The following is a 24,863-nucleotide window of genomic DNA, read 5'->3' as shown; positions in this document are numbered from 1 at the left end:
AGGAGCACGTGATCATCACTTTCTTTCATTCTTCTGACTTTGTCCTTACCAGGTATTTTTTTCTGTTCTCAAGCTTTCCGTTTTCTGTGGAGATAAACAGAGGTTTTCACCAAGGCAGTCTTCCAGTCAACTGGAGGGAAAGACTGCAGGAACAGACTGGAGGCTCAGGTGATCCTAAAAATCATAGGATTAATCTTCATTTGTGATGCCTCCATATATGCAGTGCTCAGGAAATGTAAGGGCTCCCAGCAAATTTATATCATAGGCGCTTATTTCATTGTGCTTATTTTCCAGCTGTCTAAAGCTGCATTGTCTTAACAGAGGCATGGCTTTTCCTACAGCTTCCTGCTTCTTCCTTGCAGCACGTTTCTGGATAGGAAAAGGACGAAAGGAAAAGTGTTATGGACGGACATGTGACTGAACATTGACAGCCCAGGGAAACAACAATAAGACGGGAGTAGATGTGGATCTCAAGGGAAGACAGAATATTGTGAGTACATTATTATGGAGACTATGACAAATTTCTCAAGTAAGTCAGTCAATTTCTCAAGCAAGTAAGTAGGCATTTGTAAGTTGTTAATTAATGATTAAATAATTATTTTAAAACAGAAGGTAAATTTAATTGCTTTATTTGCAAAGTAGCAAAATTTAGAAGACAAAATATTTTTAAATGTGGCATTAAATCTACAACACTGATTCTGCCCATCACCTTGGGATCTTGGGTATTAGATTCTGCCTTTCTTTCACAAACTGTTGGATTGTGTTAGATCCAATTATCCAATTTTGGCTCTGTTTTGATGTAGGACACCACAGATGCTTGAATACAGTCATAAATAGAACATGGAAGTAATGGAAGGACTAATTTGTAACTTGATACTGCAAGGAAATACCTCCTGATATACTAACTCTGTTAGTAAGTCAAATTAAATTTGACTTACGAAAATTGCTGTGTAAATCCATAAAAAAAATAAAATCAAACCCAACTTTGAAAGTTTGAAATATCACATATAGTTCTCACTTCCTCCTGTTATTATTCACAATCTCATACTATCCTGAGACCAGAAAAAATAACTTGGAAAGAGAGGAGTTCCCCTAATTCTTCTGCTCCAGAGCAACAGGAATCTTTCAAAGAAATCCTCTTCCTATGAGAATTTGAATACAATTTTCAGCCCTCCAAAGAGTGAGGTATTTCAGAAAATAATTCAGTTAGAACCTAGGCAGCCAGGTAGCCTTCTGCTTGGCAGCTCTCTTGTGACTGATCTCTGCAAAACTTCAGCAGTACAGATGTAATAAGATTTATTTCAGGAAATGTATCTGTTTGCATTTATTCTGGCTCTTTAGGAGATCCCAGTGAATGTTACAGGTAAGGATATTATTGGAGGAGAAGGACCTTGTGGCTGCACAGCATGCTGTAAGTTCTAGCATGTTTTACTAACATTTGCACAAACAATATCCACAGCCAAAAAGCAATGTCCACATTTTTAAACAGTGATCCACCTGCATCCCAACTTAATTGTTTTATATGAGTAGGTCTTATAATGATTTTTTTTTTTCTGGTAGTCATTCAAGCCATGTTTACAAACTAGTTTTGCTATTAGTTTTATTGAATATTCTTCCAGAATTTCTCCCTTGACAAGTTTCTAATTGTTCTTTATGTTCTTATCTGTTAAAACTAGCATGTGACCTTAGAGCATGAGGATATGGCCTTGCTTTATGTTTTCTGGAGGTGACAGCAGCGTGTGCACTGGGATTTCCTGAGCACACATGTATGGAGTGTCCCTGGGGAGCTCCATCACGATGGCTATGCATGGGTTGGCTCAGCAGTTTCAGTGTTTGCAGGAGCCCAGACGCAGAGGTACTTTTTTCTGCTTTATAGCAAAACTCCTGCTGTTATGGAAAACAAGAAGAAAAAAGGTAATTGTGTTATTTATCTGGAAAAAGTGGCTGAGCTACATCTTCTCTGTGCCCCTATGCTGACAAAATTTAGTGAGATCTGTCTTGAAATTAAGATGGGTCTGAATACACTCTTGAATTTTAACATATTGTTTGATACTCTACTATAAAAAAGATGTATTGAAGCCACCAAGTCATCATCATGCAGTTATCTCTTATATTGTAGAGATTTCAGCTGCACTCTCAGGAAGAACAAACTGGTTTTGAAGCTAATGGCTCTTTTTGTCATTGTAAGACACGTACAGCTGAACATCAGGTGCTTGGATAAGACCACAAAGCTCACAGATCTGCTCTTACAAATGGAAGAACTAAAGAGCAATCTCATATCTCATTCTTTGAACCTAAGAAAGATAGCAAATTGAAAACTCTGGTACCATGCTTATTATTTTTTAATGTTTAAAACAGGATTTCTCCCTTGCCTATGTCTTCTTCCAAAGGAAATGCTCTGAGGTGCTGCAGTGCTAATCCTCATCACACAGTCTGTCTAAGATGATTTCTGGTGCTTAAACACAACCCCGGAAATCCAAGTTAAATTAGTTGGAGTAAATGTGAAGTCACTAAAGAGAAGCACTAAAGAGTACTAACAGATCCTTACTATGGTACAAAATTAAATGTATGCAATGCAGTCTCTGTTGCTTTTGTAATATTGAGGTCTATGAATGGAATACTGACATGAAACCCTAACAATAAAAATAGTTATGTGCGAGGTGTAAGGAATTTGTAACATTGATACAGCTTGAAAAAAATAGAAGATGGTCAATTTGGAACAGTGAAATCTCTGTTTTACCTGAGGATTATAAATGGACCAGGCTTACGTTTCTTTTTAATATCAATAAAGGACTCTTTAGCCATAGTTCTTTATTCCGCTGATGTTTTCACTGTAGTAATATTTGAGATTTCCTCATTCTTGCATATGTATGAATCTAGTGTCAATGAAATCTCCACCAGACACAAAACATTTTAGATATTCTGACACAAATCATTAACATGCTGTTGGGGGTTCCCTTTTCTTTCTGTGGAATTTTTCCCATTGTTATGCTAAGTATTTGTGGCTACACCTTAGTAGTAACAGTTTCTCCCACATGGTGGCGGGGACAGGGGGAACAGCGGAAAAGGAAAGGTGGGACAGGGGGCCAGGGCTCTCACTTTTTCACTCCCTCGTGGAGCCGGAGGAAGACGACCAGGGCTCCTACCTAGCGTCCTCCCCACCATCCCAACACCAGGAGCCACGTTCCCTGCTGTCAGACATGGCACTGCTGCCTTCCCACTTCATCCTACTACCTCTGGACACTCTGCCGAGCGTCACGACCGACACCGTGAGGGGGGATTCGCTCCTCCATCTCTCTCAGCCCTGGGCCGCTGCTGCCATCACTCAGCCCCTTCAACTGTGTGGGACCTGCCCTGCCCACAGCACCAGTAACTGAGCACAGGGAGAGGGAGCCTGTGGCCAAAAAAGGGACTGGAAGTGAGCTATACTGTTCTGTTTTGCTGTCAGTTTTTATAGCTGTTGTTGTTTCTGCTGTTTTGCCTTGTTAAATATATTAGTAAAGAACTGTTATTCCTACCTGCCATATCTTCTGCCTGAAAGCCCCTGATTTCAACCTGTAATAATTGGAAGGGAGGGGGTTGCATTCTCCATCTCAGGGAAGGGATTCTTGCCTTTCCTTAGCAAATACCTGAGACATATGCTTAGTAATTTTAAAAAGGTCTTTTGAGTATCTTAATCTAGCTGTATCATTGATCGCTACTAGCTCCACCTAGTATATATTTGCATGAAGCTCCTTTGATGAAAAAAATCAAAAAAGAATTTGCAATTTTAGGCGACCTTAAGGTAGGGTTTTCTTTATTTGAAAATAGAGGGCATTTCTAAATAGAGGGAATTCAGTTGCTTTCTAAGATGCTGTTGTAATGCCAAAATTGGAGGCATCTAATGACTACCAGACCGTAGAAGTTCATGAAAAATGAGTCTTGTTATATGTTGAAAATAAATCTTAAAGTTTTCTTTATTGCTACTTAAATGGAAACTTTGGAATCATAATAGAAAAGGAATTAAAACAGAAATTGCATTACTTGCTGGATTCTGTGAGAATCGGTATTGAATTAGGCTAGTCCTTTGATTTGTTTTATTCCTGGCTCTGTTAGGAGGAAAAGGACTTTTCCTTCTGTTGGTGTGGATGATGCCCACAACCATTTCCATAGTCTAGTTCCTTCCTTTCAGCATGTCTGTGAGTCCATTGGTTCTGCTGTGTGGCTGCTCCAGGAGGAAAGACGCACACACAATCCTCCAGGAGGGGATGCACACAAGAGTACTCCCAGGAGAAGACACACACACAGTCTTCCCTAGAAGAGCTGCCTTTTGGGAAGGGCCCTGTTCCAGTCTCCTCCTCAGAGCTGCCTTTGGGAGGGGAAGCTGGAGTATAGAGGAGCTTTAAGACAGCAGGGTACAAAGAAGCCAATATTCTGTCAATTGACTTAATAAAAAAGACATTAAATATTACCAGAGGAGAAAGTGAAAAGGTGTCATGTAGTTTAGTGGGTATAAGTGTTTATTCTTGTAGTGGTTTTGGTTCACCCGTTTGAGATGTCTCAGCTTGTGCACCAGTTTATGTGGTGGATCTAGCACTAGGCCAAATCGCCAGTGCACCCACTAGAATTATTTACTCATTTCCTGCTGTGAGATAGGATTAGGAGGAAGGAAAAATAGGCTCAAACTTTAAAGGGTACAAAGAAAAACTTTACTACTAGAAACTATAAGAGAAAATAAGAATCAGAATAAAACTTTCAGAACACTTTTCCTCCCCCCACAACTCCTTTTCTTTCACACTGATGACATACAGAGAAAATCAGTCCGTTTGCCATCTCTAAAATAGCCCAGGCCAGCAGCAGGGCAGGGTTTTAATGTCAGCTCGTTGCTCAGCTGAGCCATGGGCCCCCTGGCCGTGCTGGGGGGTGTGGGGCAGGGGGTGCACTAGGATCTTAACAGCCTAGCAGGCTTCCCCTCCCCCTTTCTATCAAACGCTGGGGGCCCCGGCCGAAAACCGGGCCCAGTGGGCTTCCCTGAGCTCTGTGTCAGAACCTGCCCAGCCCTGCCTGGCCCAGCTTGGCCTGGCCTCCCTAGGCCCACAGGCTGCACGGGGCTTGGCCTGGGAGACTAGGACTAGTTGCTTTCGGAGAGGCCGGAAACAGAAAAGAGATTCCCAGGGTTTGTTCATTTTAAAATGTGAATTTCACAGAGGTGCATCCATCTCTTTCAGTGGTTTAACCGGTTGCCAGTTTTCAAAACCAATCACTGATTGGCTTTTTGTCAGACACAGAGGAAGCTGCCCAGATCTTAACAGGGAACTATTTCAGGAAATTAATACAAACCACTGCAACTCGGTACAATCACTACTTAATGAACAGATCTAGCAAAATGCCCATTTTGTGTGTGGAACTGTAGCTCCACTCACAAAGTGAAGTGAAGGAACTGCAGGCTTTGGAACGTTAAAGTTTTAAATTAGTGTGTGTAGATGGGAAATAGATGTTTATTAGTCATAAAATAACACATTAATGATTCTCTGGTGTTACTGAGTAATCTCTTTGTAGCAGAGAGTGTAATATTCCAGTCAATAATTCCACTCATAGGGCTCAGAAATAATAGGTGGCTTTCTGGAGGCTCCTGTCCTTATCCATTGACAATTTAGGAAGACAAAGTATATGACTCAGTCTTAATGGTTCATTTTTGGGTGGTGAAACTTAGGGAGCTTAGGGAGGCAAGTCCTGTGCTCTCCATGATGCAGATCCTTAGATACTGTTAAGTTGTCAAATAAATTTTAAAGTGAAGATTGAGGCCAAACTTCTTGTTAGGGTGTCTACAGTGACAAACCTAGATCTCCTGTTAAGCAGCCTGCTTCCTGCTTGGATATGGAGTTAAGCAACCCTACACTTTAGAATCCTTTGCACTTTTCCTGGGCTCAGTTTAAAGCTTTTATTTTTGCTTTCTCTTTGCTTTTCTCTTTGCTTTCAACTTCTGTTTCCCTCATTTCTTGATGATGGTGTTGTGCCACATCATTTACTGTAAGAAGTATGTCTGCAAATGTTAAAAGAATCATGGATTTTATTATGCTGTCACCGTAACCATGTTGAGGAGGCCATCTTTAATGTATTATTGATGTTCTAAACCATTATTTTTAATAGCATTGTGCAGTGGGAGAATGCTGCCAGTGGAATGGAAGATCAGATGAAGAAGAGTTCTCAAGCAATAATCCAGTAGAAAGTCAGTCTTGGAAGCATGGTTGAACACGTGCACTCTTTTACTTTGAGCCATTAACTGTAAAGGAAGGATTTACTGCTGGAAATGTGAGATAATTTGATAACTTTTAGTTAATTTTAATATAGGCCAAAATCACATGGATAGAATTTGACATGGTAAATTTTTACTCTTTGTCAGACTTAGCTAAATGAATTCCCTGTGGCAGTTTAGCATCAGACAATGTAGGCACATGGCTTTGTAAGTGGTTCATGCATTATTTCCTCCTTGTCTTGGTTTGAAAGACAGGTGTCTGCTAAGGAAGGCAGGAGCCACTCTTGAAATGGAAAATGTAAACTCCCTCCCTCCACATTATTGTGATTTTGAAATTAAGGAGCTCTCGGGCAAAGATATGGAGATAAGCATAATAGTTCATTACTAGGAAAAAAATAAAATAAAAATATAGTAATACAAAAAAAAAAAAACCCCAAACAAACAAGCAACAAAAACCAAAACACTGCCAGTCAGAATACAGCCTGATGCCCCATCAGTCAGGGTGTTGGTAGTAGTCCAATTGAATGGTGGCTGAAGTCCTCTTGGAGTGACTGATGTGGTTCATTTGAAGCAGTGGTCCTGTAGAAGGGTCAGTTTTCCTCCGAAGGTCCAGTGATGAAATGGAAAGGTCTGGTTTTCCAGTGGAATCCAGTAGAAAAAGGTTTCTCTGATGTCCCAAATCTCAGATTTTTTTCTAGGTAGAAAATTCTTGACTCCTCCCCCTGGGTGTAATTTCATTAGTCATGCAGTCATGCAGTGAGACTCAATGGTCCATTAATAGAAGATATCTCCCTGGAGGAAGGATGGGTCATGGAAAATAAAAAGAACACTGCCCCACCTGGTTTTAACAGATGGTCCACTAACAGAAGATATAACCCCCAGAGATAAAGATCACTGCCCCACCTAGTTTCAGATGGTAACAGATGGTGATAGAATATATACTTTTGGTTACATCCTGTTTTGCAGGCCAAGACCTTATCCACCCCTTATTCTATTACCATTTGCATCATACTCAAATTAATATCCTCTTCAAACTTTACAGTGAAGCTTTAGACTCAGTTCTCACTTAAAATTAGGTTTCCTAGTGGTACACAATGGGTTTCTTCATCTTTCTGTTTTATCCACCAAGTGTAACCAGGTCCTTGAGCAAAGGCAATCCCATGGATGGCATTGTCTTTGCCTACGGTGGGGCTAATCCAAACAGTCTTTCGTAAAATATTTTTTACGTGTACCACAGGAACTTTATCTCCATCCACTATGTGCAAGGGTTCAGACTGGGCAGGACCAACTTGATTGAATAACTCTCTTGGGTTTTGACCATCCAGGTGGTCTTGCTAAGTTCACTTCCCAATTCTTGAAGGATCCTCCGCCAAGTGCCTTCAGGGTAGTGTTAAGTAGTCTGTTGCACTGTTTAACTTTCCCAGCAGCTGGTGCATGATAAGGGATATAATATATCCATTCAATGCCATATTCTTTGGCCCAGGTGTTTATGAGGCTATTCTTGAAATGGGTTCTGTTGTCTGACTCAATTCTTTCGGAGGTGCTATACCACAGGATTTGCTTTTCCAGGCCCAAGATGGTGTTCCGAGCAGTAGCGTGAGGCACTTAGTAGGTTGCCAGCCATCCAGTTGTGGCTTTCACCATGGTCAGCATGTAGCGCTTACTTTGGTGGGTTTGAAGAAAGGGGATGTAGTAATTCTGCCAGGACTCTGCATACTTATATTTGGACCACTGTCCCCCATACCAGAGGGGCTTCACCTGCTTGGCTTGCTTGATCTCAACACGTCTCACAGACACAGATAACCTGAGAAATACTGTCTGTAGTTAAATCCACCCCTCGTTCTCGTGCCCACTTAGAGGCATCTCTGTCCTCATGACCTGGGGCATCACGGGCACATTGAGCTAGGAACAACTCTCCCGTATGTTGCCAATCTAAATCTATTTGTGACACTTCTATCTTTGCAGCCTGATCTACCTGATCATTGTTTTGGTGCTCTTCATTAACTCGACTCTTGGGGGACATGGGCGTCTATATGACGGACTTTCACAGGTAGCTTTCTCTACCCAAGTGGCAATGTCTTTCCACTCACCATCCCCCAAGCTTCCGCGGCCCTTCCCCCCTCCCTCACAATTCCGGACCCAGTCCTTGTGACCCCAGCGCCCCTACTGTGTCCACGCGCGCCCCGCCCCCTACCGTGTTGGACCCTGCCGTGCCCGCCCCCGTAGCCTCGGCTACCATCATCCCCGCCCCAAATGCCTCCTCCACCCCTGTTCCCTCAGTAACTGCGGATCCCGCCCCGACATCGCCTCGACTCCGCCCCTCGGCTCCACCCCTGCACACCCTTCCGCCACCGTCACGGCCCCGACCCCTGCTGCTGGTGCCATGCTGACCCCAACCCCTGCCTTCGCTCCCGCCGGCCCGGATAGCTCAGTCGGTAGAGCATGAGATTCTTAATCTCAGGGTCGTGGGTTCGAGCCCCACATTGGGCGCCACTCTGTAAGAATCTCTGCTTTGGGACGGTCAGGACAAACTCAGGCGCTCTCTTTATTCTGGTCTTAAAGTTTGCAGTTTATTTCGTAGGTCGTGGGTATATATAAGGCCTTGCTAGGAACTGCAGCTGCAGCTCAGAGCAGGGCAGGAAAAAGGGATAGAGAGAAAGTAAAAGAAGAGAGCTTAAAAGAGCTTAAGAAAGAATGAAGAGAGTAAGAGCATGAGAGAGAGTGATTTTCCCATTTACAATACATTAAATCTTTTTCTATGTTGAGTAGTCTAATTTCCACTAACCAATCTAATACAAGATACAAATTCTCTAACATTTGCATGCAACCTATAGGAATCACTACATTACCATGTTTTACTGCTTTTCTTATCTCTAAATTTTATCTGGGACCCTTCCTGCCATGCTAGGGAGGATGTCTGTTTGCTTCTTGGTATTTGCAGCATCTAACATTATCTAAACAAAGGTGCCTTCAGGCATTCAGTTGCTTTCAGCCACACAGTTGAAAATCACTACTATTTCTGTTTCACTTATATTTTCCATATTCTCAAAGTCTTTTGCTAGGCACTCATATTTATAAGGTTTCCCTAATTCATCCTTCCCAACAAGATTGGTTTTCCCCTATGCTGCCAGTTAGCCTTTTTCCACCTTTCCAGCCAACCCCACAGAGCATTGGCTACCATCCACGAATCAGTGTAAAGGTAGGGCTTTGGCCACTTCTCTCTTTCAGCAATGTCCAAAGCCAGCTGAACGGCTTTGAGTTCAGCAAGCTGACTTGATCCATCTTCCCCTTCAGTAGCTTCTGCAACCCGTCATGTGGGGCTCCATACAGCTGCTTTCAATAGGAAATTATGTAATTTCATCCGTCATGCAGTGGGATTCAATGACCCATTAACAGCAGATATCTCCCTGGAGGAAGGATGGGTTGTGGAAAAGATAAAGAACACTGCCCCACTTGGTTTTAACAGATAGTCCATTAACAGAAGATATCTCCCCCAGAGATAAAGATCACTACCGCACCTGGTTTCAACAGATGGTGATAGAATACATACTTTGGTTACATCCTGCTTTGCAAGCCAAAACATTCCTTTGCCAACATTTTTAACTTGGATTTTAGTTTGTTTTTCTTTTTCCTCACCCATAAGACTGAAAAGTGTCTTTTCTTACTTACAGTTTTCTGTAGGTAATTCCAAATCTAGAGTTACATTATGCTACGAAATAACTAAGTTTTATCTCCTAGGAATGAAGAATTTTATTTCCAATTTTCTGTACTTTAAAGCATAAATTTCCAAACATCTTCCTTGCCAGTATAAAGGCTGGAGTGAGTCTTTGCCCCAGGGGACATACATGATGTGCTGCTTCCATGCTGACATCTCAAAACCTGCCAGAGGCCCAAAGGGGAGGCAGATAACCCCCTGAGTTGGTGAAAATATCATAAAATAGATGTGCTGAAATTTGCATTTTAGTGCCCAAATTAAGGCTTCTGTAGTCTTATTTAGCTCACCTCTTGCAAGGTGAAAACAGCGTTGAACATGGTTGAACATGGTTCATGTGTTGTAAATACAAAGAAACTCTGCAGCCTGACATTACCCAGAGGAAATGAATCTGTCTCTCTCTTGTTTTGTGTTTTTAAGGTGAAATTCAATGCTCTGCCTTGAGCTTTTCCTGTCAGAGGAGAGCTCTCCCAAAGAGCCCCCAGCTGTCTAGGGCTCTGTGTCTGCATATGAAAGGCAAAGTGAATGAGATATGACAGACTGATGCCTGTGCTAAAAAATCCAAAAACCTAGCAAATTCCAGCAGTAAGGGTGGCTGCCAGAGAACAGTTTTAGGACAGGCTGGAGAATTTTACACATTATGGACTCTAATAACTCCTACAAACAGACCAAGAGGGAATTACTGAAAGAAAATTATTAAATAAGCAGGTGAATGTCAATGTTGATGTTGCTTTTCTGTCAAATTAGCAACACAGAAGGCAGGTGCTAGCACAGGGGTGGGTTATTCAGCTCAGATTCAGGATATGTTTTCTTCAGGCAATATGTCTTTGTTTCTTGGGCTGCCCTGTGATTACACCAGACTCTTTCCAAAGCCTCAGCATAAACTGGCACCCTCCCTCAGAGCTCCCTTCTGTGCCAGCTCCTCCTCCAGCCAGCGAGGTGTTAGCTCTGTCCCCTGGTTTCAGCCCACCTTTCTCCACATTGGATTAATGGCTTGGTCAAGGCTAGGCATTTTTTGTCCTGTGGTGTGGCTGGTGATGTTTGGGGTTCCCCGTGGGACCCTGAGACTGTCTTAGCAGTCCTCAGTGACAGAGCACACTCTCAAGCCTTACCCAGATAGAACTTGGCTCGCAGTGCACCCTCAAACCAGCAGGGTGAAGAGATCGGAATATGTAGAAAGGCAAAAATCTATACTTTATTCTATGAAGACATCCTGTCTCACACATTCCACGTTTAGGTTTTTTCGGGGATTTTTATATCTTTTGAGGGTTTTACACTTTGCACCAATTACCAAGGGAATTCTACATTCTAACCAATCCCTTGGGGATTTTACGTTCAAAGTTAGCCTATTGTGATGGGTTGACTTGGGAAGAAGAAACTCAGAGGGAAGTTCTCTCTAAGGGAGCTTCCTCTGTAGGGGCTGGGACACCTTCAACAGCCAATGGGAGAAAGTTAGTTCGCTCCGTGAGCACACATTTTGAAGGAGGTAATCCGGAACTGAGGCTTTTTGTCTTTCCGGTGGCTGAGTAGGTAACATCAACCCGAGCTTCCCCCCCGCCCCTGTGGGCGGGAGGCTCAGGAGGCTGCTTGGGCCCTGTTTGCAAACGAGGGGACCCGATGGCCGGGAGGAGGAAAGGCTCCTTGATAAGACCTTCACAGCTTCCTCCTCCACGGGCCTGTGGCTCTGGGGTGGGGGGCCCAGTTCCCGCTGCTGTTGGAAGGGCCGGGCCTGCCCGGCCCACTGCAGTCTGGGGGAGGCAGGAGGGCCCTGTTTGGGAAGCAGGGGTGACCATGAGCAGTCTGGGGCTGCAGCCCAGCCCCAGAAAGGCTGATTGACACCTCAGCCGCCCCCCCCCCCCCCCCCCCCAGCATGGCCTGAGCCTGGCCCAACTTTTGTAGTTGTGTTTAACTCTTTAGTGCTCAGATAAGATTTGCAAAACCTACGGCGTTTTCCTTTGAATATGAAATGGAATAAGAAGATTTCTGAAGTCAGTGACATAAGAGCTAAGTTTTTTTAGATGGAAGGACAATGAGGAGATGCTATAAATGGCTGAAAGTCCTTTTGTAAGACTGTAGGAATGAACTGATGTACTGAATATTCCTATAAACCATGGAAAAAGACATGGGGGGATGGAGATGTTCCATTGTTCCATTTGATAGATGATTTGACCAAAGAGCACCTGTATTGACAATCTTTGCCCTGAGGAAAGAAGGGGATCTCAGTTTTCTGAGGATGAAGCCTGAACAGAGAGAAAAGAGATGAAGAGAACCTTTGCTGTAGAACATTTAATTCTTAAAAGTAATACCCCATGAGACAGACATGGCCCACATCTACAGCTTTGGGAAGGCTGTGGAGTTGGGAGGAGTGTCACAGTTGCAGGTTCCCGGGCAGATGCAAATCGTGAAAAATGAGACCACGAGAGGACTGGTTTCTTCCTTCTTGTGGAAAAAATCCCAACAGCTTTAACAAGAGGAGGCTTCTCTCTCCAGAAGTGAACTTAAAACGACTAAATTGGGAACTGACTGAAGTATTTGCTGTATGTTTGTTTTGTTGTTATGAAGGTTGGGAGGGGGAAGGAAGGAGTGGTCTGAAAAAAGATCTTATTCTGAATTTGGTTTTTTCCCCCCTCTTTGTTTGTGTAGTTAATAAATTTATTTTTTTTTATATGCTCTTAAGTTTTAGGCCTGCCTTGCTTTTTGCTCCTGGTTCTGTCTCTCAACAGAAAAATGAGTTTATTTAAATTGGCAAATCAAAACGTAGACATAATTTGGTGCGTTGGCCAGGAAACAAAATTAAACCAAGACACCTATAGATACTAAAAGAAAATGAACCACTAATATTGGAGAAAGATAACAGAAGGGTCTACCGAGGGGGGAACTGGATTCCTTTTTGTATTTGTCATTTAACAAGCCATTTCTTATCTTTAAGCTATGGTTTTCCAAGGGACCTGTTCTGGGGACACAGAGAAACTTTCTTCTTTATGAATGTTTTCTGCTCCCTCCACACTGTGCGACACATCAAGGCTTTAGTGCAGAACTCACTCAATTTCTAGAATAAAAAGATGAGTATTTTTTCTGCTGGTCACTGCAGGCGAAGGGCTAATTTTACCTCTGAAAGTCTTACTATTCACCTGTAAATCTGCCGTGGTCCCCTGGGCTTTGTTCAGTTGTTAATAGTATTTATATTATATATTATACCATGTATTTTAAATGTCTTTTTTTACCTTGTCCTGCAGGAAAAAATCAGCAAGAAAATATTTTACAGGTATTATAGACATAAAATACAGAGTTCTATATTATGCTGCTACTCTTCTTTCTTTTTTTCTATGCTTGTCAATAAACATGATATTTGTAACTTATTTCCTTTTATTTCCCATCCTGAAACTCAGTTCCAGCCGCTTTGTTGTAGATGAGAACTAGTGAAATTACAGCAAAGTGTTTGCTGGCTGAAAAAGAACAGAAAATCCTGTAAATAATAGCTCCTCATTGACTGAAGTCTAGAGGCAATTTCAAGAAGTCTCTGATGTTCCTAATTAGCTTTGTCCTTTACAAACCTGTCCCAGGAAGCTAAAGGCAAACAATGAAAAGGAAAACAGCTGAAAATCCTTGTGAGTTTCCAGTCCTCAAAAAGAAAGCAGCCTTCACTCCCTCAACGCTGCACACCCTGACACACTGCTCTCATTTTATTTGGGCTTCTATATAAAACTATGAAATATTAATTATTACTCTTATACACTGAGAGAGTGACTTGTTCCCAGAATAGTGAAGGAAAGCATCCTTACTGAAGTAACTAAGCAGTTCTTGCTGATTGTTCTACTGGTTTAAACTTACTGCTCTGTAAAAATGGCAAGAGTGTATTCCAGGGTATGCCAAAGCAAATCTGGAAATGGCAGGTTTTTTCATAGAATAGATATTTGCTCCTATAATGAGCTCTGGTCCTGAGATGCAGAATCATTTCAGGTAAAATAATGAGAAAGGAAACAAAGCATGCTAAGAAAAGCATGGATTGTATGGCATTTATTGCAGATCTCAGGGTTTTTCTTAATGTACTGAATTATAGGGAAATGAAGTTTTGGATTATATTGCTTTCTCATATGTTATATGTAGTCTTTGCATGATAGATACTATCAAATGTATCATCAACTTTGGCCTTTGCTTTTGCTGAAAAGTAAAATAATCTTTAATTATGTAAGCATATAAGTTTGTTTGCATGTATTGGGAGCAGTTCTCAAACTGCAGCATATGACTGATTGTTGGAAATTCTTCATGGAAAACTAAGCCAAAGTTACCCAAATTCTTGTGGGTGCCACTTCTCCATCCTTTGCCCGTGGAATCCTTAGCACACAGCAGGCTCCCAGTTGTGGCACTGCTGCTTTCCTGCATTTGTATGGCCAATTGATCTTCCAGGGGAATTACGTTTTAATTGCTGTGTATTCATTTCCTTTTCCTGTCACCCCTCCAAAGGAAGCTGCTGCTGCTTTGCCAAACGAATTTCAGTCTTTGTCAGCAGAGGCACTTGGTTTTACTGTCAGAGTTCCAGACCTGCCTGGTCTCTGGTGCCCTTTCTCTGTGCTGGTGGGCGATGTCTCTGCTGAGTGTCAGTGGTTCAGGGGCTGCCTATGCTCAAGTGAATCCGCTCCGAGGGAGCTTGGCTGAGCTGCAGGAAACCAGCTCAAACACTTGCATCTATGCCATCATTAATCTGTAAATATTAGTTGGGATAAGAAAGGAAATGTTTACATGGAGAATGCATCAGCTGCCACATTGGTGAAATATCAGGGAAAGGGCAATATTTTTGAGTTCTTGAAGTGATGCAAATATTTGAGGGTCTTCCTTCCTTTACTTTCTTTTCTGTTACCCTTTGAGAAGGTCGACATGGAATTTCTGATAGATGAACCAGAAAGTCACGGCAAAAATCATGTTGGACTCTTCTTTTTGTTAGGATGATGACTTTGACTGAAAGTATCAGCCAAGTTTTAGGGGTTTGAATCAGTGACATCAATTATTAAATTTCTCTTTTACATGTTGTTAATTCTGAAATGTTATTTTTTTTCCACAGTTGCTCTTTCTTTTCCCCCCATTATTTTCTATTTTTATCCATGGCATGAAGTGTTACTGGTTACCTTTTCACTTGTAATCTCTGCTAGTACAGAGCTATACATTGAAATTGGTACTGTAATTGCAAGACTCTGGTGGATTTTTATCTGTTGTCTTGCCTGAGCTGTCTGGGTCAGTAAGAAACAGCTTGAAAGGTCTAGATAAACTTTACTTCTCCTTTCCTTCAGAGCAGTGTCATTCCAGGGACTTCTCTGGACCTTACTGACAGAAGATTTGCCTGAGAGGTGGTGTGGTCTTGAAACACAGTCCTTGATTCATACCTGGAGCTACAATACATAAAATCTGAATATTATAAATATTTTTCCTTTAAAAAGACATTAATTTTGGAAAAGTATTGTTGGGGTTTGGGCAAAGCTGCTTCTCCTTCCACTAGTCCTTTGACGTGTATTAGACAACAAATGGACAGAATATAGCCTAGGAAGAAGCTGCTCCTATCACTCGTCTGTCATAGCTTTTGCCTTTTTTCCTTGTATTTGTTTTTTGTTATGAAAGATAAGAAATTAGTATAGTCTATGTAGCCCTTCCTCAGATTCATAACACTTAAGAATTATTTGAAAGCATACTGAATATCACCTTTGTTTGATTTCATTAAAGAGCTACTTTAAAGCCAATAGTCTTTTGATAGTAAGACAGCAAAGTAAAGCACGTCTGTTTAGGGAAAAACACCCTGTTTGTGTAACTGTCATTAATCATGCAGGAAATAATGGGCTGGAAGGAACTAATGAAAAATGTTTTAGAGATGCTTTGTGTACAAATGAAAAGGTTTGTACGATAACAAAAAGATAAAGCTAATTTCATAAAACATCTCACAGTCTGAATAAATAGTCATGAATCAGCTGAAGTGCTGAGCAAAGGCAAAAACTACACTAACCCTTCTCATCAGATATTGAGAAACTGATTTCTTTACTGGACTTTTAGAATCTTAACATCAGTAATAAATTTGTGGACTCACAGAAAAAATATGTATAGAAAGGATTACCAGGTGTCTAGTTATTGATCTTGGAGCTTGTGGCCAAATAATTAAATGTTGTTTTAAAAAGTAGTAACAAAACCAAATCTAAGGAGAACAGAGAAGAGGTTGGGACACAGTGTGTCTTAGGTAACCTTTCAAATCCAGGGAAAAGAGGAGGAAAAGCCACCGTCAAGCAAAGGACAGACAGTCTGCTCCTCTGCCAATTGACGGGGGTGATTTAAAGGACACAGACACCAATGGAAAGAAAGGTCTTATTTTACTATGAATATAAAGGCAACACAAAAGTAAAACGATACATTAAATAAAACTACACACTTGGCTTTAGCAATAAGCAAAGGTAAGCAAGGTAATGCACCTAATCATTACTATATGAGAGAAAGAAAGAATAGTGATTAAGAAAGATACATCACTAATTGCCCAAATACTCCATCATCATCCAGAGATGGTGTTCTCTGGGGATCCCCATTTCATAGTGAGGACCTGGAGAACCCTTACCGGCAATTGAGAATATCCTGTGTGGTGTGTCCACCCATAGTTGAGGTCTCTGAATTCACCCTGAAAGTGGGTCCAGTTTTATAGGCCCAAACCAGTAAGTTGAAATGACTTGATTATATTTTAGCACAGAAACTCCTGGATCTGATGGCACACTTCCCGACCAGCCAGGGCCCAGGCTTCATCTGGGAGGATTTTCCCCTAAAATACCCTACAAACAAGCCTCACTTCATATCAGTTGGAAAAGTTTCTTAAAATGATACATTTCTTGCAGATAACTACACGAGGTGATGCAGAGCATCTTTGTCATCTAATTTTAGCTGAATAATGCAGATGGCGTTAATCACACAGTGGCCAGGATTCATCTTGTAAGGCAACTCTGACTGAGGCCTGCTGCACAGTGTGATGGTCAAAAAAGAGAAGATAAAAATCAGTGATCAAAACTGTTATTCTTTTCCACCCACTACATTTGGGCAAAGGGAATTCTTTTGCTGTTCTTAATGTTAGAAATTTTGTAGATGCTTTATTTCTTTTGCCTTGCATCTATCTTCATTCTTTTGCAGCTGTACCTGGGACACTTCCCTGCTCATGTGCCATCCTTCCTGGGTACAGAGAGCTGTTCATTCCTGCAGCCTGTTACCTAACGGAACTGCTGCAGTGTGCTCTCTTCCTGCTTCTCCTCAGACAAAGCAGGCCCAATTCTGCCATCTCTCTTATCTTCCCGCCCCTCTGTGCATGTATTCACAGGGACATTTCCTTCCCACCAGGAATAATCCTGGAGCTGTGTGTGTATATGGTATATGCATGGACTATAGAGTTATATCCAGTATCTTTTACAGCAAGCAGTCATAGAGATTCATGCCTTCAGCATTTGTTTTTGACACAGATCTAAGGGACAAGTTGCTATTGCAGTGTTTCCCCAAATACAAACATACCCTTCTCCTTCCAGCCCATGCACACCTGTGCATGGTGCTGAATGTACCTGCTGCTTCAGGAAAAGCCATTCCTTGCCATTGGAGTCAGGACAGTGTCCCTGCAGTGCTGGCATGGCATTCCAGAAGTGCCATTTGACATTGCCTCTGTGATATGCTGGACCATGACTCTGAAATGTGGTGATGCTTTACTACAAAGTCACCCTGCCTCCTGGTTACTGAAGTTCTTCCATGGAGAGAATTGTCTGAAGGAAAAAGGATTTTTCAGAAGTACACGTGTATGTTCTGGTTTCACTTGAGCTATGCAGTGGTACCTTTTACAATTCTAATTTCTGTTCTGAGAATGTTAATTGCACCTGGAGCTGCGTCCAACACTGAGTTGTTGCGTTCTCATAAATACTCTGGAACTGCCAATGTTGCTGAGATGTTGCTGGAACCTTCTCTAGAGTACAGATCTAATAACAGTTTCCTTGGATGGAAGTACTTTCAGAATGCTTTAGTTACTTAAAGATCTGAAAATTTCTGATAATTTTGTGCTGGGGGAAAAAAAGGGAAATGTCTGATCGTATACAAAACTTTTGAGCTTATAGTGTAGTAACTTTGTGTAATACATGAAAATAGTGTCTGACAACTCCAAACAGGAACAGTGTAGCTGTGATTTTAACCAGGAATAAAATTTTCTCTTTTCTGGTCCTGTTACAGCAACAAATTTTCCTAAGAAGAAGTGGAGCAAGTTCATGATTGTAGATTTAGTTGTTTAAAGCTGTTTGACTGCTAAAATTTTTGGATTAAGAATGAAGGGAGAACAAGTAGGGCATTAGGAAAGTAAACTCCTTAGAGCTGTTTGCCATGAGATTAGAAGAGAGGTCATGAAACAGGGGAAGGTAAGCATATATAGTAGCTCTGTACTACCTTATAAAACTGATGTTTTCAAAACTCGGAAATCTGGCAATTACTTTCATCTACATGTGTATAATTGTGGGCCTTGTGACGCACCCACAAAAGAAGGAGACAGACATGCACCTGACTCCAGGATGGATGAACAGGAAAAGAGAACTTTATTTACATGACATGCCTATTTATAGACATCTAACAATGATCATGGATTGGACAATACTGGAAGAATCTCTGACTCCAATTGGCTTGTTCCAGTGTCCATCCATTCTTTCTTCCTCCCAGAGGAATGCAAACAATCTTCTGTTTATCAGAAGAGAGTGTGAGAACTGTTGAAGAAATGTGTAAACATCAGAACATCAGAAGGCAAGAAAATCCTGTGCAACATATAATATTTTAATTTAGACAACGAATTTGCTTGTAGCTTCTAAGGGTCCTTTACAGACATTTTACATCACCAAGAATGCTCTTGATTTTAAGGGTTTTCTTCCTACTGAGCTATGTGTTGTTTCTACAAGAGTAAATTATTTAGCAACTTATCTTCAGGGTAGGTAAAAGGGCAGATAAGTTTATCTGTCAGGCACAGCGATGCTTTGTAGATATATATAAACAACCTTTATGGCATTTCCATGGCTCAGGGTTTCACAGCACAGCTGTACTGTAGCAGGAATGTTGCTCTTGCTGGCCAGGAGCAACATGGAGCGTTGACCCACCTCTCATTCCCAAGCAACACTGAAGCTTTTCTGGATGCCCTGGAGCAGAGCACTCCTGGTAGTGCTAGATTTTAGAGAAGTCTTTATTTGTCTTTTGCCAAGGCTGCCCTTGACAGAGCACCTCAAATCATCTCTTTGCCTTTTCTGCCTTGTGCTTGGGGCTGTGGCTACTGAGGATCTTTGGGGATTCTCCTGCGATGAACAGGCAGAGTTCAGACACATCCCTGGAGGGCTGACTCGGCCCTTTTCATGATGTACTGGGAATGAAGTCCTGCTTTTTTGCTTTTGAGTATCACATGAAATGATACTGGGCCTCATTGTGTCCAGGGCACATCAGCCTCCTTCCTTCTGTGCAGGGCTGCTCTGGGTGGTCAGAGCGTCATGGCTAATTCTGCCTGTGTGCAGATTGGCCCCCAAGCAAGCCTCGGGGCAGGGCTTGCTTTTCAAGTGTCCCCCTTGGCTTAGCAGAGAGCCCGTGTTTGTCTACTGAGTACAGCCAAGCTGTGGTGGGGCATCCTCAGGCAGGACGGTGACCCCAGCCCCTTCTGCCTGACCTGGGGCTTTTGTTTAAACATCTGGCTCCAGACAATTAAGCAGCTGATATAATTTCAAGCTAAAACTGGCAACTGGCATCCAGCTCCTCAGCTGTGTCAAGTTGGAACACCCCACTCATATGCACGAACCAGTGAGACTAAGATTTTTATTCCCTTAACATCAGACTCTCCCAATTTCTATAATTTTCAGGAACTCTCTGCCCATTACAGCTACAAGTTCTGACATATTTACCTTCTCCTCATTTAAATGCTTCCAGGAGGAAGCAATCCTTGAAGCCCACTTTCCCTCTATATTCCCCTCTATTTCTCTCTCTTTTACCTCTCTGACTGGATTACAAACTTGAGCAAAGCATCCTCCCTCAGACTGTTTCCCCAGTGGAAGCAGAGCTCAAACCGTCGTGCATCCTTGCTGATGATTCTACAGCTTAGAGCAATGGTTTTTCATATTTCTCTACAGTTTTCTCTAGAATACTAACTTATTTTTTTCCTTCTGCAGGCACTTCTGGTTATGCATTTGAACTCCACAGGTCTTTTAATGGTCACCCTATGGAAATATGTTCAGCCCTACTTTTAAGAAATGTTTCTGCTTGAGATTCTGTTCCACACAATGTTATTTCACTTTTCTGGACATTCTGTTTCTTGTTTCAGAGGTGTCAGTGATATATCTCCTATTTTTTATTTTGCAGAAAAAAGAAAAAAATTGCATCTTTAAAAAAAGATTTGCAGAGATATTTTTTGGAATAAGTTTGTATGTGTTCAGCCATCTTATTCAATGCATTTTATCAACTGAGATAAGGAGTTTTTTGCTGTGGTAAATTCAAACTGGATGGGAACTTGTGTGTTCAGAATCAGCATGTTCAGTGGTAAAGTAACTGTAGAAAATCCTAAAGGATGTTATGGATTTTGTGGTGCTGAATGTGTAGCCAGAATCTAATCTGGTCTTCTAAAGGTGTCATAAGTAGATAAAGGCAAAGTGGAAAAATACGAAGTTTGATGAATCATATTTGAAACTGAAATAAAGCTGAAACATCAAAAGAATGTCCAGGTCTTTGCTCCTGTTGCCAGAGAAAAGTAGTTTGGGACTGATCTGTGTCCAGATAAAACCCCTGAGCCAAAGCCTGGCTTTGAGAATCTTTCACACTTGAGCATTTTTATTGCTCCTATAATTCTCAATATGCATTTATTCCTTTATCTTTCTACACCACTAATAATGATATTATATCTCCATTATAGCCTAAGAACAAAAATTTTCCTAATCTGACTGACTTGGGAAGCTTATTTTCTTTCTCTTCAAAGGTTCTTGAAACTCAAAGCCAGAGGTTTGCTCTCTGGCAGTTTTAATGAGGGATCGTGGATAGCAACACATTGTCAGGTTTTGCAGCCACATTTAATCCTTAGTTGACTCCACTTACTTAGTTTTAGACACATTGGAAAGATATCTCTAGGATTTATTTAGATAAATGGGCAGATGTTCAGCCGCAGTGAATTGGCACATTTTTGTTTCAACGGGTGCATTTACCCTGTGTGAATATTGAGATCCAATAATTAGCTTATACATGTTTAGCTGTTAGGGTAACCTTGGATTTGGTTTTCTTGAGGAATTTCTGTTAGGTGAAATGTTAGTAGCATAAGTGATCCAAAGAGTATAAATATGAGTTTGAGTCTGCTTATATAGACTTTACATAAATTCCTTATGCGAATTACATCTATCTAATAAGGGAGTAGATAAAGTGTTGTGTGACCCCGAAGACAGTGTAGATGGCACATTACAGACAGCAACTATTTGAAATATCAGTTCTGGGCAAAAAATTGCAGGCAGATGCAAATATGCTGAGCTGTGTTCCAGTAAAGTTCTGAGTAACAAGCTTAATGAGAAAGTATGCAAGTGGCCAGTAGGCATAGTATTTCTCCAGGATGGTGAGATCATTCATTCATCTGAATTGGGAATGTGCCTGGAGAACGTTTCTTCTGAAGGATTGTACAAGCAGAGGTTCTGCCCGTGAATGATACTTCACATCCTGCCAATACTGGAACAGACTAGGGGAAGGAAGGAGCATTCCCTGGGCCCTGGGATCAGTGTGCGGGTCTTGGACAGGTTGTTGGAAATATAGGACTCCCCTGAACACAGGAATGCATGTAGCTTAGCAGACTAGATATAATATCCTCTTTATTGTCCGAAGACTTAATACTCTACACCATGTCATAACATTTCCTCAACTTGGGAAAGTCTGCCTGAAGATATTTGCTGATGTTCGCTCATGCCCTTACAGCAGCCAGATGAAAATCAAATCATTTGCTCAAACTGCCTTTAAAAATTACCGTCCAAAGTGACACAGGTTAATGAGCAATATAAAGACATCAAGCATACCAGGAATTTCAAAACCAGTTTATATAAAGCACAAGAAAATGTAGCACTGGTCCAGGATAGGGAAGGATGAATGGATATGCTTGCAGCCCACAAAGATAACTGTATCCTGGACTGATCCCACATTGAAGGCAGCAGGTTGAGAGGGCACTGTACTCCACTCACGTGAGATCCCACCTGCAGAGCTGCATTGAGCTCTGGAGCCCTAGGACAGGAGGACATGGAGCTGTTGGAGTGAGTCCAGAGGAGGTCATGGAGCTGCTCTGAGAGCTGGAGCCCCTCTACTCTGGAGCCAGGCTAGGAGAGCTAGGGGTGTTCACCTGGAGAAGAGAAGGCTCCAGGGAGACCTCAGAGCTCCTGCCAGTGCCTAAAGGGGCTCCAGGGGGACTTGGGACAAGGGATGGAGGGACAGGACACAGGGAATGGCTTCCCACTGCCAGAGGGCAGGGATGGATGGGATATTGCGAACAATTGTTCCCTGTGAAGGTGGGGATTCCCTGGCACAGGGTGCCCAGAGAAGCTGTGGCTGTCCCTGAATCCCTGGAAGCATCCAAGGCCAGGTTGGACAGGGCTTGGAGAAATCTGGGATAGTAGAAGATGTCCCTGCCCATGGCAGAGCAGAGAAACTGGGTAAGTTTAAGAACCCTTCCAACCCAAACTGTCTATGATTCTGTGATACTGCCCATTTGATTTGGATTTGCCCCTCCCCCCCCCCCCCCCCCCCGCCCCCCCAGGAAAACTGTCAGAACTAAGCACCTGTCTAAGGGAAGTTACTAACAGAGATCTCTTTGGGCACCTTTACCACACATGAAGTTTGGGAATGTAGCCCAGACTTCAGGAGCCTGTAGACAAAAAGAAATAGCTGGGTGGCAAATCCATACATGTACATCTGTGCATGTCTGCCTGGTTGGAAAGCTGATGTTTGTGTGCTACTGCTGCCTTTCCAGCAGGTGGGCTAAAGATGGGTCCTTTCTATAGTGATTTTAAGTAGGTGTCTTGGGGTGACTTTATGATGCTTGTATCCCCAATTGTGTGTTCTGTTTATGCTGGATATTGTGTTCTGCATCGTTAAGACTCATTCTGAGAGTGAAGGAGGAAAAAAGAAGCGCGGAGTTTTTTATCAGAAACTGCACTTGCTCCCGTACATCCTTCTCATGGACTGTGTTGTCTGCAGCACGGACGGACAGCAAGAGAGAGCTCGCCTTTGCTTTTTATTTAGTTTTTTTTAGCTAGCTATTTTTTTAGAGGCAGTGAAGTTACCTGAACTGTGGTTTTTCTTTTTCTTGGAACTGTTCAAACCTGCTCTGGACTGAAAACTCAGAAGAACACTGGGAACTCACACCTATGGCCCACTGGGGCCTGGGATGCTGTGTTCTGCATTTCCAGTGCTGGAGGGACTGATAAGAGATGGAGCAAGCAGTGCTATACCCCACAAGAAGGACTGTTCTGAATTTGCCATCTCTTCAGAACAGTGAGAGGTTTTATTGTTTAATCTTATTATTTTTTTTTTCTTTTTTTTTTTTTTATTTTGTGCTTGTGAGTGCTTTGCTTGTTGAATAAACAATTTTTCCATTTTTCTCTAAGGAAACATTTTCCCAAACCAGTTGAGGGAAGGGCCACCTGAATCTGCTTTCTAGAGGGACCCCATTCCGAAGTTTCCTCCCAGATTTTGCCCTAAGCCAAGACAGTAGGTGAGGTAGTTTCATGTGGCGACTACCAAAGTAAGCATGCAACTTCTGTGTTAAAATTCTGTCTCATAATATAGACATTGGATCATGTTTAAAATAATCTGAAAATCAAACAATTAAACCACCTACATAAGGTGATTTTTCTAGTGTTTACTTTTAATCCTCATTAAGAAAAAGTTCATCCTGATTGCAGGTAGTTTCAGCCTCCAACAGTTTCACCTTTTCCTGCTATTTTTGACTGGAAAGTGACCTAATCTGTTGTTATTTTCCCACAGAATCTGTCATAATGTGTTTTAAGCTGTTGTAAACCATCATCAAGTCATCTCTGTGACTGTTCTTGAATAAGTCAAACAGCTTGAGCTTTCCAGAAGTTTCAGTGTGATGATTTCCAAAGTTTTCCATTTCACACACTTTTTAATTTTTTTTTGTCTAAAGCACATACCCAAAAGGGGCACAGGACTTCATTAATATCTTTTGCAGAAGTAATACACTTCTTTTACCAATCTGATGTTGCACTGGTTATATATTAAATAAAATCAGCTTGAGTATTATCTTCTCAAATTGTTTGAATAATTTCATGTTTGCACTGGAGAAGTTCATATGCAAGTCTTTTCTAGGAGAAAAGGACCTATTTACTCATAGATTATGGACAGACATGGACACAAATATGTCTACTTTTTTGTTAAAAGAGTCAAAATGTTTTATATTTCATAAGACTCTTATTTTTTTAGTGAGGGCATTTAGTATTTGGAGGAAATTAGTATTTGAAAGTAAAGGTGAGTTAAGAAATTTCATCTAAAAATATTTTTGACAGATTTTTTTGGAATACTAAATAATTCTTTCATTTCATAATTGGCTTCTCAGAATAAAGATTAAATAATAGAAAAGGCTTGTAGAAGTATAACTTTTTCTCTCCTTTTTGGGGGCAGATTTTTTGCTAACAAGAGTCCCTGCAATCATCAGCTTCTCTGCCCTGAGGTGATTTCTTACACAAAGAAGTCAGCAGGATTGGGTAGACTCAGTGGTCCAGAAAAGCTAGCCACAGAAGATAGCTTGATTATATTTTTCAGCTTCAGTACACTTCTGAAAAATGTTGGAAATGGAAGAAAATGGGATGTTTAAATTCTTTGCATACCAAGGTGCCAGTAGCTGTTGCTGGATATTATGCACAGAGACAATTGGGAGAG

At 41.6% G+C, this 24,863-nt stretch overlaps 1 long non-coding RNA gene and 1 other non-coding gene across 7 annotated transcripts in view; both read left to right on the top strand.

Annotated features, from left to right (window-relative positions):
* Positions 1-24,863, top strand: part of LOC148222957 (uncharacterized) — a 451,561-nt gene that overhangs the window by 26,976 nt on the left and 399,722 nt on the right. For all 6 annotated transcript variants that reach the window (XR_015805067.1, XR_015805068.1, XR_015805070.1 and 3 more), the window contains exon 2: positions 363-490. This is a non-coding gene — a long non-coding RNA (uncharacterized LOC148222957). The remainder of the gene's footprint in view (positions 1-362; positions 491-24,863) is intronic.
* Positions 8,653-8,725, top strand: TRNAK-CUU (transfer RNA lysine (anticodon CUU)). Its single transcript has one exon. It is a non-coding gene; the product is annotated as a tRNA-Lys (tRNA).

The sequence above is a fragment of the Sturnus vulgaris genome, chromosome 8, assembly GCF_052056855.1.
Source record: "Sturnus vulgaris isolate bStuVul1 chromosome 8, bStuVul1.hap1, whole genome shotgun sequence".
Taxonomy (NCBI): Eukaryota; Metazoa; Chordata; class Aves; order Passeriformes; family Sturnidae; genus Sturnus; species Sturnus vulgaris.
Note: the sequence above shows the minus strand (reverse complement) of the source record. Positions and strands in the feature narration are given on the sequence as shown.